Source organism: Silene latifolia, chromosome Y, assembly GCF_048544455.1.
Source record: "Silene latifolia isolate original U9 population chromosome Y, ASM4854445v1, whole genome shotgun sequence".
Classification (NCBI taxonomy): Eukaryota; Viridiplantae; Streptophyta; class Magnoliopsida; order Caryophyllales; family Caryophyllaceae; genus Silene; species Silene latifolia.
The window spans coordinates 343,868,508-343,874,429 of NC_133538.1; positions in this window are offsets into that span (position 1 = coordinate 343,868,508).

Consider the following 5,922-nt stretch of genomic DNA (forward strand, 5'->3'; position numbering starts at 1 on the left):
ATGCCTTATCTGACCGGAAAGCCGGCTCCCACCTCAAGCAACATGCTGATTAATGACGTTCATCATGTTACATTGAGGATCTTTCTTCGTTCTCTTTCGAACCTCATTTATGATAGACCGGATATCAGTAAGCTGAACAACCATGAGGTGTAGCTTTTGATGTCTTACTTGAACCCGGAGCAGGCCAGGAAGGTGGTCTTCAATGCTCCTGCCATCGTCTGCGCTAGCCTTGCTTTGATGGCTACTGCCTCTTCCCGGTACCTGAGTTGTGGCGCTATCGCCACTCAGTTAGCTGAAAAGCTAACCTCCTTTGAGGCTTCTGCGGAGTATGTGCCTCTGGCTACATCGGTTCCTAAGATGGACCGTGACTACTACCTCGACCTGAAATGGTTTAAGAAAATAAGCGATTCTGCTGTACGACAGTGTTTTTCGTGTTTTCTGAGTAAAAAGTGACTACTTTTTGGTTAATAGTGACCAATTTGGGGGGGGGGGGGCTTAAGTTATAAAAAGTGGTCATTATTTTACCAAAAAATGGTTAATTTTTCATATCGTATGTACGACGGTCATACAATAGCATTTGTGTAAAAAAAAAATATACGAAAAAATGAGTACAAGAGAAATGAAAATAAGAATGTCGATAAACTAAAAAAATAAAAAATGTTAGGAAAACACGATTAAGTTTACTTTTTAGAGAAAATGGTTTTTGCTAACTTGGGCAAAAAAATGATGTCAAAATCATTAGTCGGGAGGGTAACATCGAAAATTTGATTGTTTTGGCCAAAATAATGTTTTTCCCGCAAAAATTCATAAATCATGCAACATTTTTGTAATTAAATAGTACTAAAGGTAAATTTTGAAAGAAAAAAAATAAACTTAAAAGGATTCAAAGTACTAATTATATCAACAAAGTTAACTTTCAGTTTCAGTAGCACATCAAAAGAACTCTACAGTTAAGCGTGCTCAGGTGAGAGTAGTGTTGGGATGGGTGACCTCCTGGGAAGCCTCTTTGATGCGTGCAAATGCATGACCGGTGAAACCAAAGAACGTTCAAATGAATCAAGTTAACTAGCGAAACCAGTACCGAGATTGTCATTATTCCATATATGATAAAAAATATCGATCGTGAAAAAAAAAAAATTATTTAACATTTTATTTATTTAATTTGTATATATAGTTTTTGCCACAGGAATTACTTATTCGCCACGGGAAATTTTTTGGCCACAAGAGTTATTAGACACGAGAGAATCCGTGGCCAAAAATTTAATAATAGCCACGCTCTTGTTTTTCCTGTGGCTATCTCTTATCCACGGCCACTTGCATCACGGAAGGTATTCCCGTGGCCAAATGATTTAGCCACGGAAATTTAACACTTGTGCCACGAATTTAGCCGTGGCCCAAGTGCTCATTTGTAGTAGTGTCTATTACTTTGTTATATCCAATAGGGTGTTGAGACAACATTGAACCCTATTAAAGTGAACTGGATTGACATAGTAATTGCCCTTGGTCACTCATATGAGGTGACGTCTCAAAGTAACTAGAGTGTGAGTCGATTGATGGCAAGTTCAAGTGCCATAGGGTCATAAGAGATGACTAGTCAATCACATAGACAGACTGGAAGAGACACTTTTTCGGGCAGTGACCGCTTATAGAGATCTGGTAATTCATATAGCCTGGTCGTGGCGAGAGCTCTATAGTATTCTTTTGAGTCAATTCTTTGACTAGAGACTGTTCGCCCAAGTTGGCACAATTTCTGAGTGACTTTAAATTATGCTCTACGACTTTCGTAAATGAGGTCAAGTGGGCATCTTTTGGGTCATGATGAGTTGTGGCTAAACAAATGGAGTAGTGCGATATGAATTGTTCATCCCCTTGTCAAGGTTATTTAAATATCTCACGGCCAATCGAGGAGTAGTGAACTAAAAATGCGTGACCACGCTCGGAAGGTATCTACAGTAGATAATTCCGGTCATACAGTTACTCTCCAGATCGATGAAACCACTCTTGATATGATCACTTGCAAGGACGACCTGCAAGACACCTTGCATTGAGTGGGAGATAGTAATAGGACAAGAGAATTGGTGACGCACACTTGTCTCGGATAAGTGGGAGATTGTTGGAGTATGTGTCATCAACAATAGTGCGATCACATTATTAAAACTCATAATAAGAATACATGAAGGGATGATTCATATTTATACGTCAACTGATCAATATTAATCGGTAATGATTGGCTTACTAGAGTTTAACATTACTGTCGTTTGACGGTGGTGATCAGTTGATCCCTTAAGGTCACACCTAAAGGACGATTCCCTTAATAGATAAATTAATTAATTGTATGCTGATACGAATTAATTAATTCCTTAAAAATTGAACAATTTACATATGTGAGTGAGAATATGAATCTTATTGTAATTCGATTAAATGAGATTCGTTTTAGTAAATAAAATGTTATATATTACTAAAAATTTGTTTATGAAACAATTAAATTAAGAATGATCGGTTAATTATAATTACAATTTGTTGTAGATTATATTAACATGGACCATTTTATATACTTGTAATCATGAATTACTAGTCAATTGTTATATATAATTGTATTAATATATGTAATGATATTTAATTGTAAATATGCATTAATATTATTAATAACATGTTACATGTTACATGTTACACATTATATGACAAAGTGACAATTGACAAAAACAAAATGGACTCCATATTATAAGGGCCACCAGTTTTTAGAGAAAGATTAGGGTGAATGGTTAAATTGTTTTAATAGTGGTAAACATAATGATTGCTATTAGAACCTATACTACACCCTAGTATTCTTTCATAAGAACAACTCTAAAAAGCAAAGAGGCATGCATTGGCTCTCACATCCTCTCCATGCCGCCCCCCCCCCCCCCCACCCCCACCCCACCATAATAAGAATTGTTCTTATTCTTCATTATTCATTCTTATGTTTTTGTGTTTTTACAACTACTTTCTCTCATCTCTCTAAAATAAGTTTTAGACATTAAATTATTCAAAATCTAATTCATTTAGATTAATATAGTAGTAATAAGAAATAATATTAGATTATATTTTAAGATTAACTACTAAGATAATCTAGTTAATTAATTAGTAGTTTTAAGGGGAAGTCTTGGTGCAATTGAAATGAGGTTTTCACATTATTGGGACTAAGGGGATCATTCATTTACTTTGAGCTCAAGAACAAGTTAAGAAAGGTGTTCTTACTTGTGCCCTTAAAAACCGTTTTCATCATTGTAAGGAACATTGTTCTTTCTTTTCTATTTTATTATGTTATGCATGCATAAGATCAACTTCTATTTTAATGAGTAATTTAGATCTAAAATTAAAGGAGTTCAATTAGAGGGTTATAGAATCCTTTCAAGATCAATCCAAAAGCTGTGCAACGGAATTCCGTAGGAATCAATGGACCATCAGCACGACCAAATTTCTGAGCAATGGCGAGTAAGTTTACTCGTTCCCCATCGACTAAGGCACGCGCCTCATCACGTGACAAACCAAGGAAGTCACGATTCTTTTTAGCCAATCCCTTCTGGAAGTCGGGAATAACAGGAGTTAGCCCAATCTTCCAACCTCCTAGAACAACAATTTCTTCCGGAAAGGGACAAATCTCTCCTTCAGGAAAGGCAAAAACATGGTGGATAAGGTCCCAGAATTTTAAGCACTTATCAAGAATAACAATTTCAGGCAGGACCTGCCTCAGCGGGACTAATTGTTTCAATCTCGTATCAGCAAGTATTTGGGATTCCAATCCTCTGAAATAATAAGCCCAAGATGTCATGGCTTTTAGAAGAGAATTCATGTTTAACAGGAAGTTTTGTGTGAAGAAAAGAAGAAGACGTTATAGTTTGCCTTTTATTATGATCTCCCTATATAAGAAAATCAGGAGAGAGTTTTAACAAGGGTTTTAGAAAACCCTTGCTTGCGGACCAAGTAACACAGCCGAGGGCCATGGGGCGCGGGCCTCCGGGCTTCCTTATCACCCTTTATCGCTTATTGCACCAAAGTTCGTTGTCACGGGCTTTATTTGCATTTCGAGGGCCAGAATGGCCAATCTACATTTTTTATCCCCAACAAGTCAATATTAGAATTAAAAACCTGTACACACTTACGGATTTTTTATTTTTTGCGGGCTATGTCTTGCCCATGTTTGCTTATGGGTCGATAACCCGAGTCAGAAACTCGAAACATGTCTACTCGTCATATGCAAAGCTCATCCAAATTTCAAAGACCATAGTTTTTTTTCAAAAATGTTATGCCAGGGCAAAGCTCATTTTCAAATCTTAGTTCCAGGGCGTAGCTCATTTTCAAATGTTAGTTCCGGGTGAAGCCCTTTTTCAAAATAAAATGTCAATACCGGGCGAAACCCATCTTCATACGTCAAATCGGGTCAGAAACCCAATTCTATAGTTCAGGCCCCGAGCCCATCCATGTTCTAGCTATGCTTTCCTAAAGTTCAGGATATCATTATGTGATTTCTGTTATGATATATGTCCCAGTTTAAGCAGGTACGCTTCAGCTAGGCGCCCCAAAGTAAAAAACTTTAGACCCAATGCAACTGGGGGCTCTGTCTCTTTCAGCTCTAGAGACCGCTATAATGATGAACGGAGAAGTCTTCACCAAGGAAAACACACCGTGTCTGGTTACTAAGATGAAAATATTCCCCAGCGGAATGCAACCAGTGATATTACAACAACGGTGCTCAAATGTTGGGCACCAATGATGAAGAATCGCAGCTCAAGTGGGCTAATACACATCCAACTCGAAGAGTATAGACATCATAGGTGAGGTATCTCCAAAGTTTGATGGCAACCTCTTTTCGGAAAGCTTCATTTTGGGCGGAGACTGCAGAATACCAAGGCCAAGGTATGCCGAACTACGATGCGGGTTTGATTCCATCACAACGGATACGTAGGTGCCTAAGGATAAGGCTCAACCCACCATATATGCAAGTTTATGGGTCGACGACCAATGATGATGATTTGACGCAACAAAAACAAGAGTCAATCCCCAGCAAAGTTTCACATATGTTCTCTTCTTATGGCTGGCGAGCTTACATATGCAAGTCTAGTGGTATGTACACGACCCGCGGAATCCTGAGGTCGAGAGGTACCTAGGGTATACTTTGAGTTTTCCCTTGTCCAAGCCTCAGTCAAATTGGGGGCTCTGTAGATACCCGTATCCTTCGATATTGGAATTTACGGAAATCCCATCAAAACCGTCACATATGTAAAAGAATGCTTTTAGACCCAAAATGTAGAATCTGGTAACTTACGGATGAAGACCCTCACATATGTAAAAGAATGCTTTAAGACCCAAAACATAATTGTGCACATAAGCTACGGCTCAAAACATATGTAAGAACGTAACCGTCGACTCAAAATAAACGCCCAAGGAGATACTCAGTCGAGTGCAAGACGTACTCGGTCGAGTAATGAGACTACTCGGCCGAGTTCACGACTCCAGAAGCTAAACAGAATTATCACGAGAAGTTTATTCGGCCGGATATGGGTGACTCGGTCGAGTATGAAAGATTCTCGGCCGAGTAGGGCCTACTCGGTCGAGTGCCGGCACAGTTCTCAGCAACGTCCAGTTTTCGTAAACCAGTCATATCTCACTCGTTACTTGGTCATTTCGGGAGTGTGACCTATGTTAGAATTATAATAAGACATTCTATCACCTCAAATTGAAATTACATCAATATCATTTCGGGAACTCGACTTATGACCAAATAAAGACAGCCTTACCGAAATCAAACTCCATACAATTCAATTTTTCTTGCCCAAACAACTTAAACAACAACAAAGCGAACACAAACAACTCAATACTTTTAAAAACAGTATACTAGATGATCTTTTATCATGCCAACATATTATGCACATGATTCTTTTA